The following is a 13,136-nucleotide window of genomic DNA, read 5'->3' on the forward strand; positions in this document are numbered from 1 at the left end:
CAGTAATTTTTTCTCCTTCTTAGTAGCTGGTGTGCGCTGTGGTTTTGACTTTCAGACTGGGAACAGCGCTGATAACACTGATGTTTTCAGTTACTGCTCAAATGTCTGACCAAGGACTTTCTGAGTTTCATGCTCTGCCAGGGAGGAGGAGAAGGCGGGAGGAAGCAGAGACAGGACACCTGACCCAAAGTAGCCAAAGAGGTATTTCATACCACAGCACATCATGCCCAGGATGTAACTGGGAGTTACCCGGAAGGGCACTCAATGCTCAGTCGGGCTCGGTCGACGGGTGGTATCGTATTCTCTTCCCTTGTTATTTACCTTAGCATTATTATTATTGGTGGTAGCATTAGTGATTTGTGTTATACCTTAGTTACTGGACTGTTCTTATCTCAACCCGTGGGAGTTACATTTTTTCGATTCTCCTTCCCATCCCTCTGGGAGAGGGGGGGGAGGGAAGAACGGGGGGAGTGAGAGAACGAGACTGCGTGGCTGACAGAATTTAAACCACAACAGTTCTTTTTGGCACCCAACGTAGAGCATAAAGGGTTGAGATAACAACAGATCTGTCCAGAGTGTGTCTAACCATATTTGTGATAAGCATTCATTGTTTTGGATTAATAGTCACTTGTCACAATGCCGATTTATTGGCTCTCAAGGTTGTTTCTCTTGATCTCAAAGTTTCAGCATATCGTACCTTACTTACAGCTGGTATTTGCTGTGTTAGTGTTTATCAGCTCGGGGTCTTGGGCTAAGGTTCTTGTTTCATTGTACTTTATGGTAATGACTTGTAATTCAATAGACTAATTGATCATGAAACTGATCTGGCTTGGGTTCCCAGTGTGGTCACCACCTCTATAATTTGGGAACTATATAATAGAAGTGTTTAACAATTACACATCTTTTTTCTCCTTCTCAGGTGCTCAACCTGTGAAGGAGACGTTCCCTTATGCTCCCAGCCCCCCCACCAGACTATTTACAGCATCATTTGAGAGTTCTGAAGGTTTTGAATGGCCTTTAGGTACCCTTGAGACCTGCCTGCTGATTGTGATGGGGATCACCATGTTGTCACACATACGGAGTGTGTTTTGCCTGCGACCATTTCGCCTGATTGCAAGCGTTAAGCAGAGTCAGGTTTGGGTCTTGTCTGGGGTTAAACGACGATGTAGGAGGACCAAGATATTTTCCCCGAGGCTGGACAGTCATGAGTGGCAGGGTGTGTGGGATAGTATGGGCAAGTATCTAGGTCAGTGGGCCCCACCAGTACTTTGGAATTTCACCACCAAACAAGTGCAAAATACAGAAAAATTAGTAAAACAAATGAGGTGTGTTGTCATTCTGGCCATACAGGAGACGGAAAAATCATGTCAACATGCTGGGGCTTGGCCTATGCTCACAGGGCCTTGTTCAACACTATCCAGCACCTTCAAAAGGAAGAAAATGTCCCTGGATCTGATGGCAAAGCAACAGTCAGCGCAGCTACTCCAGCGGCAAGTACAGCAGCTGCTCAAACTTCAACTGCAACAGACAGCGTGGCTACCCCAGCTCCAAGCACAGCAGCTACACCACCCCCAGCAACAAGTACAGTTGCTACGCAAACCACAGTGATAATCACTGCAGCTAAACCAGAGGACCAATTCGTGCCAATATGGGTTGCCCCTGTACGCAAGAGGAAAAGCAAAAAAGAGGCAAGAAGGGTGAAGCAAGATGAAGGAACAATGTACTCACTACCCTGGCCAGCATGTGATCAGGAGTCATCATCACATGACGAAGAAGAAGAAGAAGAGGTGACTACTTGACCTCGGACCTCAACCGAGCTACGGAATACGCAAAAAGATTTTACCCGTCAACCAGGGGAGCACATCATCACCTGGTTGCTCTGATGCTGGGACCATGGGGCCAATGGTCACGAACTTGAAGGTCCAGAAGCCAAGCAGCTGGGATCACTTGCTAGAGAAGGGGGAATTGACAAAGCAATTGCAAGAGAGATAAAGTCCCTCAGTCTTTGGAGGCGGCTCTTGGCAGCTGTGAAAGAAAGGTTTCCATACAAGGATGATGTTATGAGTCATTCGGCCAAGTGGACTACTATAGACAAAGGCATCCAGTCTCTGAGGGAATCAGCCATCGTAGAGATGATCTATCACATCAAGCTGAATAATGGGGATATACCCATATGAAACAAGGGGGCACAAAATCATAAAATGGAATATAGAAACCTTTAGAATTAGATTTAAGTAATGTTAAGTTTGACGGCTTTGTAACAGTAGCAATGGAAAATTACTGAGGTGCATGATACATAGAGAAAAAAAAATACAGTACAGCTAGAGAACATACTGAGAATTCTCACAAGATAAATTGTTAATAGTTGTGACATAGTCTAAGAAAAACAGTCTAGAAGAACAGGACACGGGGATAAGGAGTATCTGGGAACCACAGGAGTCCAGGATGAGCTACAGTTAAACTAACTGATAAGTAGGAGGATAGGAGGATTATTATGTCTCTGGTGCTAACGAACCAATTAAACTGGTATGAGCATCTACTGCGCATGCTTCAAAGGCTGCCAGAAGTGATGAAGGTAGTTGGAAGAAGTAAACAACCCTCAGAGACCACCACCACAATTCTGTACGCATGCGGGGAACTTTCTGGAAAGTTATGTAATCCATATGTAGCCTCATGAATATGAATGTATGCCCAGTGGCTATAAAAGGACGGTTTGTGTGGCAATGGGGAGACGCACGTTAGGAAGAGCTATGCCCCGTGTCTCCCGGTGCCGCAATGAAGAATACCTGCTTGTCAGCTTGAAAACTTTGTTGGCAAGTTTGTTCCTGGAGTTTTCTCTGTATCACATAGACCCAGATTAAGTCGAATGTACACGACCCATGTGGCGAAAACTTACGTGGAATGCACCATCATCACATACCCCTTCATTGCCAACAGTAACCTGGAATGACATAGTACCACCAAGAGTGGATGAAATGATTCAGAAACTCTGAGACATCGAACATAGTCTCACCCCTTCTATCATCTCATCTGTGGAAAAACTGTCCCAGGATCTCAAACAATTGAGAGATGATCTATCAGATCTATCCAGCTCCTCACGTGTACAAACACACGTCTCAGCTGTTAACAAAAGGCATCCTATTGTCCAAGAGGAAAGATATAGAAGGTATATGACACGGACCACCCTATAGTTTTACCTATGGGATCACAGAAAAGACATGACAAAGTGGGATGGAACACCTTCTTCAGCATTGGAGGAATGGGTGTGTGAATTGAAGGGTCAAGGCTGATCATCTCATAAAAGCTGCGGCTTCAGTCTCTTTTAAACAGGTTCCCAGATGGAGTGGAAGAGCTGATTTTACTCCAGCTCCTGTAATAAAGAAGAATAATCCCTTTCTACAAGACTTCAGTGTCCAGCGTTGTGATGATTATTAGAGGGGCCCTGCCTCCAGCCAGGTGGAGGTAGGGGACAACTGGATTTAGTGGACTGTGTGGATCAGATGGCCTGGCACATCAATCCCACAGAAGTATAAGGCTCTAGTAGATACAAGTGCACAGTGTACCCTGATGCCATCAAGCGGTCAAGGGGTGAAAGCCATCTATATTTCTGGAGTGAGAGGAGGATCCCAAGAGTAGACTGTACTGGAGGCTGAAATCAGCCTGACTGGGAGGAAATGGCAAAAGCACCCCATTGTGACTGGTCCAGAGGCTCCATGTATCCTCGGCATAGACTACCTTCAGGAGAGGGTACTTCAAAGACCCAAAAGGGTACCGGTGGGCTTTTAGTATCGCTGCTTTGGAGACTGAGGAAATTGAGCAGCTATCCACCTTGCCTGGTCTCTCAGAGGATCCTTCTGTTCTGGGGTTGCTGAAATTCTAAGAAAAAGAAGCGCCAATCACAACCACAGATATATCGCACCAACCGAGACTCCCTGATTCCCATCCATCAGCTGATCCGTAGACTGTACAGTCAGAGAGCGATCAGGAGGACCCGCTAGACCCTTTAATAGCCCCATATGGCCAGTGTTAAAGTCTAACATGCTAAAACTTCAGTATGAATTAGAGTCAAAGGCAGCCAAGTGGTATGCCACGATTGATATTGCCAGTGCATGTTTCTCATTTCCTTTGGCAGCAGAGCGCAGGCCACTGTTTGCTTTTACTTGGAGGGGTGTCCAGTTCACTTGGAACCGACTGCCCCAGGGGTGGAAACACAGCCCTACCATTTGCCATGGACTGATCCAGACTGCACTGGAACAGAGGCAAGCTCCAGAACACCTGCAATATATTGATGACATTATTTTGTGGGGCGATAGAGTGGAAGAAGTCTTTGAGAAAGGGAGGAAAATAATCCAAATCCTGCTGAAAGTCAGTTGTGCCATAAAATGGAGTAAGGTCAAGGAACCTGCACAGGAAATTAAATTTTTGGGAATAAAATGGCAAGACAGATGTGGCCAAATCCCCACAGATGTGATCAACAAGATAACAGCAATGTCTCCACCAACTAATAAGGAAGAAATACAAGCTTTCTTGGGTGCTGTGGGGTTCTGGAGAACGCGCACCCCAAATTACAGTTCGATTGTAAGCCCTCTCTATCATGTGACCCGGAAGAAAAATTATTGTAAATGGGGCCCTGAGCAACAACAAGCCTTTGAGCAAATTAAACGCGAGACAGTTCATGCAGTAGCCCTTGGACCAGTCCGGACCGGGCCAGATGTAAAAAATGTACTGTACACTGCAGCTGGGGAGAACGGTCCTACCTGGAGCCTCTGGCAGAAAGTTCCAGGAGAGATTTGAGGTCGACCCCTCGGCTTTCGGAGTCGGGGATATAAAGGAACTGAGGCCAGCTATACCCCAACTGAGAAAGAGATACTGGCAGCCTATGAAGGGGTTCGAGTCTTCGGACGTGATTGGCATTGAAGCACAGCTCCTCCTGGCACCCCGGTTGCCCGTGCTGGGCTGGATGTTCAAAGGCAGGGTCTCCTCTACACATCATGCAACTGATACTACATGGAGTAAGTGGTCTACACTAATTATACAAGCTCAAATAGGAAATCTCAGTCGTCCAGGCATTCTAGAAGTCATCATGGACTGGCCAGAGGGCAATGATTTCGGAATGTCACCAGAGGAGGAGGTGGTGCGCGCTGAAGAGGCCCCACCATATAATAAACTGTCAGAAAGTGAAAAGCAGTATGCCTTGTTTACTGATGGGTCCTGCCCTATTGTGGGAAAGCATCAGAGATGGAAGGATGCTGTATAGTGTCCCCTATGACAAGTTGCAGAAACTGCTGAAGGAGAGGGTGAATCGAGTCAGTTTGCCGCGGTGAAAGCCATCCAGCTGGCCCTGGACGTTGGTGAAAGTGAAAAGTGGCCCGTACTTTACCTCTATACTGACTCACGGATGGTGGCAAATGCCCTGTGGGGGTGGTTGCAGCAATGGAAGCAGAGCAACTGGCAACGCAAAGGTAAGCCCATCTGGGCTGCTGCACTGTGGAAAGATATCGCTACCCAGGCGCAGACCCTGGTGGTGAAGGTACATCATGTAGATGCTCATGTACCCAAGAGTTGGGCCACTGAGGAATACCAGAGCAACCAACAAGTGGATCAAGGTGCTAAGATTGAAGTGGCTCAGATGGACTTAGGTTGGCAACATAAGGGTGAATTATTTTTGGCTCCGTGGGCCCATGACACTTCAGGCCATCAGGACAGAGATGCAACATATAGATGGGCCTGTGATCGAGTGGTGGACTTAACAATGGACACTATTGCCCAGGTTATTAACGACTGTGAAACATGTACTGCAATTAATTAAGCTAAATGGTTAAAGCCTCTTTTGTATGGAGGACGATGGCTGAAGTACAAATAGGGGGAGGCGTGGCAGACTGATTATATCACACTCCCACCAACATGCCAAGGCAAGCATCATGTGCTGTCCATGGTGGAAGCAACCACCGGATGGCTGAAAATATACGCTGTGCCGCACGCCACAGCCCAGAACACTATCCTGGGCCTTGAGAAACAGATTTTGTGGCGACACGGCACGCCAGAGAGAACCGAGTCAGAGAATGGAACTCATTTCCAGAATAACCTCATAGACATTTGTCGTGGTTTAAACCCTAGCCAGACAGCTCGTTCACTCACTCCCAGTGAGTGGTGCCAGGCTGACAGCAATTGAGGCCCCCTCCCAGGGCTCTCCCCTTCCCCGCTCCCGGAAGAATGGGGAGGAGGATCGACAGAGTGCAACTCCTATGGGTTGAGACAAGAACAGTCCAGCAACCAATGCACAACACAAATCACCACTGCTACTACCAATGACAACAATGATAAGAGAAAATAACAAGGGAAGAGAATACAATACCACTGGCCAAGAAACAAGTCCCACCCGGAAGCCCGTGTCCTTCCCGGTAACTCCCAGTCACCCCCCACCCCGGCCATGACGTGCTGTGGTATGGAATACCTCTTTGGATAGCCTGGGTCAGGCGCCCTGTCTCTGCTTCCTCACGGCTTCCCCTGCTCCCGGGCACAGCATGAGCCTCACAAAGTCCTTGGTCAGGGTAAACATCACTTAGCAACAACCGAAAACATCAATATCACCAGCACTGTTGCCAGGCTGGAAGTCAAAACACAGCACTGCACCAGCTACCACGAAGGAGAAACATGACTGCTACTGCTGAACCCAGGACATTATCCACCCCTTATTCCATACCATTCACGTCATGCTCAGATCCCACATTTTCAATACACCATTGCTCTCCACATACATACAGTATCACAGTATGCTAGAGATTGGAAGGGACCTCAAAAGATCATCCAGTCCAATCCCCCTGCCGGAGCAGGAACACCTAGAGAATGTTACACAGGAATGCGTCCAGGCAAGTTTTGAATGTCTCCAGGGAAGGAGACTCCACAACCTCCCTGGGCAGCCTGTTCCAGTGTTCTGTCAACCTCACTGAGAAGAAGTTTCTTCTCAAGTTTAAGTGGAACCTCTTGTGTTCCAGTTTGTACCCATTACCCCTTGTCCTATCATTGTTTGCCACTGAGTAGAGACTGGCTCCGTCCTCATGACACTCCCCCTTTATATATTTATATACACTAATAAGGTCACCCCTCAGTCTCCTCTTCTCCAAACTATAGAGACCCAGCTCCCTCAGTCTTCCCTCATAAGGGATGATGCTCCACTCCCTTAATCATCTTAGTTGCCCTGTGCTGGACTCTCTCCGGCAGGTCCCTGTCCTTCTTGAACTGAGGGGCCCAGAACTGGACACAATATTCCAGATGCGATCTCACCAGGGCAGAGTAGAGGGGAAGGAGGACCTCTCTCGACCTACTAACCACCCCCCTTCTAATACACCCCAGGATGCCATTGGCTTCTTGGCCACAAGGGCACAGTGGTGGCTCATGGTCATCCTGTCGTCCACTAGGACCCCCAGGTCCCTCTCCCCTACACTGCTCTCTAACAGGTTGTTTCCCAACTTATACTGGAACCTGGGGTTGTTCCTGCCCAGATGCAGGACTCTACACTTTCCCTTGTTATATTTCATCAAGTTATTCCCTGCCCAACTCTCCAGCCTGTCCAGGTCTCGCTGGATGGCAGCACAGCCTTCTGGCGTGTCAGCTACTCCTCCCAGCTTAGTGTCATCAGCAAACTTGCTGATAGTACACTCAATTCCCTCATCTAAATCGTTGATGAATATATTAAATAATACTGGTCCCAGTACTGACCCTTGAGGCACTCCACTAGTTACAGGCCTCCAACTAGACTCAGCCCCATAGACTACAACACTCTGGCTTCTCGCCTTCAGCCAGTTCACAGTCCACCTCACTATCTGATCATCCAGACCACACTTCCTCAATTTAGCTGTGAGGATGCTGTGGGAGACTGTGTCAAATGCTTTGCTGAAGTCAAGGTAGACCACATCCACCGCTCTGCCATCATCCATCCACTGTGTTATTTCCTCATAAAAGGCTAAGAGATTGGTCAAACATGATTTCCCCCTGGTGAAGCCATGTTGACTGCCCCTCATAACCCTCTTATCCTTGATATGCCTTAAGATGGCACCAAGGATAAGGTGTTCCATCACTTTCCCAGGGATGGAGGTGAGGCTGACCAGTCTATAGTTACCCGGGTCCTCCTTCTTGCCCTTTTTGAAGACTGGAGTGACATTTGCTTTCCTCCAGTCCTCAGGCACCTCTCCCGTTTCCCAAGACTTGGTAAAGATGATGGAGAGCGGTCTAGCAATGACTTCCGCCAGTTCCCTCAGCACCCGCTGGTGCATCCCATCTGGACCCATGGATTTATGGATGTCCAGATTGCTCAACTGGTCTCTAACCCATTCCTCATCCACTAAGGCAAACCGCTCCGTTGACCTGACTTCATCTAAGGTCTCAGGGGTACAGGGCTCTTCAGGACTGCCTGCAGCAGAGTAGACAGAGACAAAGAAGGCATTCAGTAACTCTGCCATCTCTGTATCTTCTGTCACCAGGGCACCCATCCCGCTCATCAGTGGGCCTACATTGCCTCTGGTGTTAGTTTTATCTGCCATGTATTTGAAAAAGCTCTTTTTGCTGTCCTTGACCCTTCTCGCCAGGTTTAATTCTAAGGAGGCCTTAGTCATCCTAGCTGCCTTCCTACATCCTCTAGCAGCAGCCTTATATTCTTCCCAAGTGGCCAGCCCCTCCTTCCATGACCCGTAAACTCTCCTCTTCCACTTGAGCATACCCAGCAATTCCCTATTTAGCCACGCAGGTCTCCTGGCCCTCTTCCTTGACTTCCTACGTGTCGGGATGCTCTGATCCTGAGCTCTGAAAAAGCAATCCTTGAATGCCAACCAACTATCTTGGGCCCCTTTACCTTCAAACAGCCTTGCCCATGGGATTTCCCCTAGCAATTGCTTGAAAAGGCCAAAGTTTGCCCTGCTAAAGTCCAGGGTTGCAATTCTACTTGCTATTCTACTGGTCCTACCACACAAGATCCTGAATTCCACCATCTCGTGGTCGCTGCAACCAAGGCAGCCCTCAACCCTTACTGCTTCGACCAGACCCTCCTTGTTAGTGAGGATGAGATTCAGCAGCACTCCTCTCCTGGTTGGCTCATCCACCATTTGCAGGAGGAAGTTATCATCCATACACTGGAGGAACCTCCTGGACTGCGGCTGGGTTGCTGAGTGGTCCTTCCAGCAAACATCAGGGAAGTTAAAATCCCCCACAACAACCACAGCCTGTGACTGTGAGGCCCCTCTCAGCTGCCTGTAGAAGGCCTCGTCAACTTCCTCACCCTGATCAGGTGGTCTGTAACAGACACCTACAACAGTATCCCCTCTGCCAGCCTGCCCCTTAATTCTCACCTACACTCTCAACTCACTTGTCATCTGTCCCTGGACAGAACTCAGTGCATTGTAGTTCCTCCCGCACATAAAGAGCAACCCCACCACCCCTCCTGGCTGGCCTGTCTTTTCTGAAAAGGACATAGCCCTCCATGACTATATTCCAGTCATGTGAGCTTTCCCACCACATCTCTGTAATTGCCACCAGATCATAGTCTCCTGACTTAACACAGGCTTCCAACTCCTCCTGCTTATTTCCCATGCTGCGCACATTGGTGTACAGACATTTCAGGGAGAGAGCTGAGCGCACCGATTTCACCCTAGGATTATAGGGGGCCTCCCAGTCTTCATTAATTCTGGAGTGCCGCCCCACTGGGGCAAGCCCAGCTACAACCCCATCCCCCTTCGAATCTAGTTTAAAGCTCTCCAAATGAGCCCTGCTAATTCATGCCCCAGCATCCTTTTGCCTCTGTGACATAAACCTTTCCCACTTGTCATTGTCCAGACTGGTGCCCTATAAAATCAGCTGTTATCAAGGAATCCAAAGCCCTGCCTGTAGCACCAGTCTCGAAGCCAATCGTTTATGGACTGAATCTTCCCATTCCGTCCCACATCATCAGTGGAAGATGGAAGGAGTGAGGAGAAGATCACCTGAGCCCCAGACTCTTTCACCATCCGCCCCAAGGCCCTGTAGTCTTTCTTCATCCCCCTCAGACTGCAGGAAGCAGCTTCCCCCTCACCTGTCTGGAAGACCAGCAGCGGGTAGTAGTCTGTCGGGTGCACCAGGTCGGGGAGCGCTCTAGTGATATCCCTGATCCGGGCTCCAGGCAGACTACACACTTCCCTATGATGAGGGTCAACTCTGCATATCAGGCCCTGTGCTCCTCTCAGAAGGGAATATACATCCATATACACACAGACCAAGAGAAAGAGATCATTTTCTTAGTGCATGGACCAATCCCTATAATGCTGCCGAGTCCGTTCGGTCCATGATGTCAGGTTCCATCTCTGGTAACAATCTTTCAGGGCAGGAAAGGCTGTGTGCAGTATTGGATCATTGCCTGCTGATTCTGGTTGTTCCTTTACTGTGGAACTCATCTAGTTCTATCAAAGTTCATTCTCTGTTGGGATGATGGTTGGAGCAAAGTCAGGGCTAATCACTGGTGACATGGAGACATCTAGTTAATGAGCTATGAAAGTACTACACAGCAGGTAACAGCATACAATTAAGTTCATTGGTTGTTTTCCCCTAAAATGAAATGCCCTTGAGGTATACATCGGACTTCCCCATCTTTCCGCATTACCCACCAAGTATATCCAGGTCCCTCATGCCACCATCCATGAGTCAGTATACAGGTAAAGTACTGGCCACTTTTCTTGTTCAGCAATGTCCAGGGCCAGCTGGATGGCTTTCACCTCGGCAAACTGACTCAATTCATCCTCTCCTTCAGCAGTTTCTACAACTTGTCGTCCAGGACTCTATACAGCATCCTTCCATCTCCGATGCTTTCCCACAATACGGCAAGAGCCATCAGTAAACAAGGCATACTGCTTTTCACTTTCTGACAGTTTATTATATGGTGGGGCCTCTTCAGCACGCATCACCTCCTCCTCTGGTGACATTCCAAAATCTTTGCCCTTTGGCCAGTCCATGATGACTTCTAGAATGCCTGGACGACTGAGATTTCCTATTCGAGTTCATTGTGTAATTAGTGCAGCCCATTTACTCCATGTAGCATCAGTTGCATAATGTGTAGAGGAGACCCTGCCTTTGAACATCCAGCTCAGCACAGGCAACCGGGGTGCCAGGAAGACCTGTGCTTCAGTGCCTATCACTTCCAAAGAAGATCAAACGCCTTCATAGGCTGCCAGTATCTCTTTCTCAGGTGGGGCATAGCTGGACTCACATCCTTTGTATCCCCGACTCCAAAAGCCGAGGGGTCGACCTCGAGTCCCCCCTGGAGCTTTCTGTCAGAGGCTCCAGGTAGGATCCATCTCCCCAGCTGCAGTGTACAGTACATTTTTTACATCTGGCCCAGTCCAGACAGGTCCAAGGGCTACTGCATGAACTATCTCACGTTTAATTTGCTCAAAGGCTTGTTGCTGCTCAGGGCCCCATTTAAAATCATTCTTCTTCTGGGTCACATGATAGAGAGGGCTTACAATCGAACTGTAATTTGGGATGTGCATTCTCCAGAACCCCACTGCACCCAAGAAAGCTTGCGTTTCTTTCTTATTAGTTGGTGAAGACATTGCTGTTATCTTGTTGATCACATCTGTGGGGATCTGTCTACGTCCATCTTGCCATTTTATTCCCAAAAATTGAATCTCCTGTGCAGGTCCCTTGACCTTACTCCGTTTTATGGCAAAACTGGCTTTCAGCAGGATTTGGATTATTTTCCTCCCTTTCTCAAAGACTTCTTCCGCTGTATCGCCCCACACAATAATGTCATCAGTGTATTGCAGGTGTTCTGGAGCTTGCCCCTGTTCCAGTGCAGTCTGGATCAGTCCATGGCAAATGGTAGGGATGTGTTTCCACCCCTGGGGCAGTCGGTTCCAAGTGAACTAGACACCCCTCCAAGTAAAAGCATACAGTGGCCTGCACTCTGCTGCCAAAGGAATTGAGAAAAATGCATTGGCAATATCAATCGTGGCATACCACTTGGCTGCCTTTGACTCTAATTCATACTGATGTTCTAGCATGTCTGGTAGGGCAGCACTCAATGGTGGTGTGACTTCATTCAGGCCACGATAGTCTACTGTTAGTCTCCACTCTCCATTAGAGTTTCACACTGGCCATATGGGGCTATTAAAGGGTGAGCGGGTCCTGCTGATCACACCCTGACCCTCCAGTCAACGGATCAGCTGATGGATGGGAATCAGGGAGTCTCGGTTGGTGCGATATTGCCGCCGGTGCACTGTTGTGGTCGCAATTGGCACTTGTTGTTCTTCAACTTTCAGCAACCCCACAGCAGAGGGATCTTCTGAGAGACCAGGCAAGGTGGACAGCTGCTCAATTTCCTCAGTCTCCAAAGCAGCAATACCAAAAGCCCACCGGTACCCTTTTGGATCTTTGAAGTACCCTCTCTTGAGGTAGTCTATGCCGAGAATGCATGGAGCCTCTGGACCAGTCACAATAGGGTGCTTTTGCCATTCCCTCCCAGTCAGGCTGATTTCAGCCTCCAGCACAGTCAACTCTTGGGATCCTCCTGTTACTCCAGAAATATAGATGGGTTCCACCCCTTGACAGCTTGATGGCATCAGGGTACACTGTGCACCGGTATCTACTAGAGCCTTATACTTCTGTGGGACTGATGTGCCAGGCCATCTGATCCACACAGTCCAGTAAATCCGATTGTCCCCTACCTCCACCTGGCTGGAGGCAGGGCCCCTCTAATGGTCATCACAGTGTTGGACACTTAAGTCGTGTTGAAAGGGATGATTCTTCATTATCACAGGAGCTGGAGTAAAATCAGCTCCTCCTTTGCATCGGGGAAACTGCTCACCAAAGACTGAAGCCATAGCTATCATGGGACAATCAGTCTTGGCCTTTGCTCCCCTCTTCAGTTCACTCACCCGTTCCTCCAAAGCTGAAGTAGGTTTTCCATCCCACTTTGTCATGTCTTCTCCGTGATCCCACAGGTAAAACCATAGGGTAGCCCGTGGGGTATACCTCTATGAACAGCCTTTCATATATCAGCCTTAATTTTGGAAGATGTAAGCAGACATGTTAAATTCTAGTGCACCCAACTGTTCATAGCAAAAACTGTAAAAGTTTCCCATTGTAGCACTGAAAATCCTTTCTGTAATGTCTCT

This window comes from Pezoporus flaviventris, unplaced genomic scaffold, assembly GCF_033815535.1.
Source record: "Pezoporus flaviventris isolate CSIRO_AGI_PZ_B2104156 unplaced genomic scaffold, CSIRO_AGI_Pfla_v1 ptg000077l, whole genome shotgun sequence".
In the NCBI taxonomy this organism is placed as follows: domain Eukaryota; kingdom Metazoa; phylum Chordata; class Aves; order Psittaciformes; family Psittacidae; genus Pezoporus; species Pezoporus flaviventris.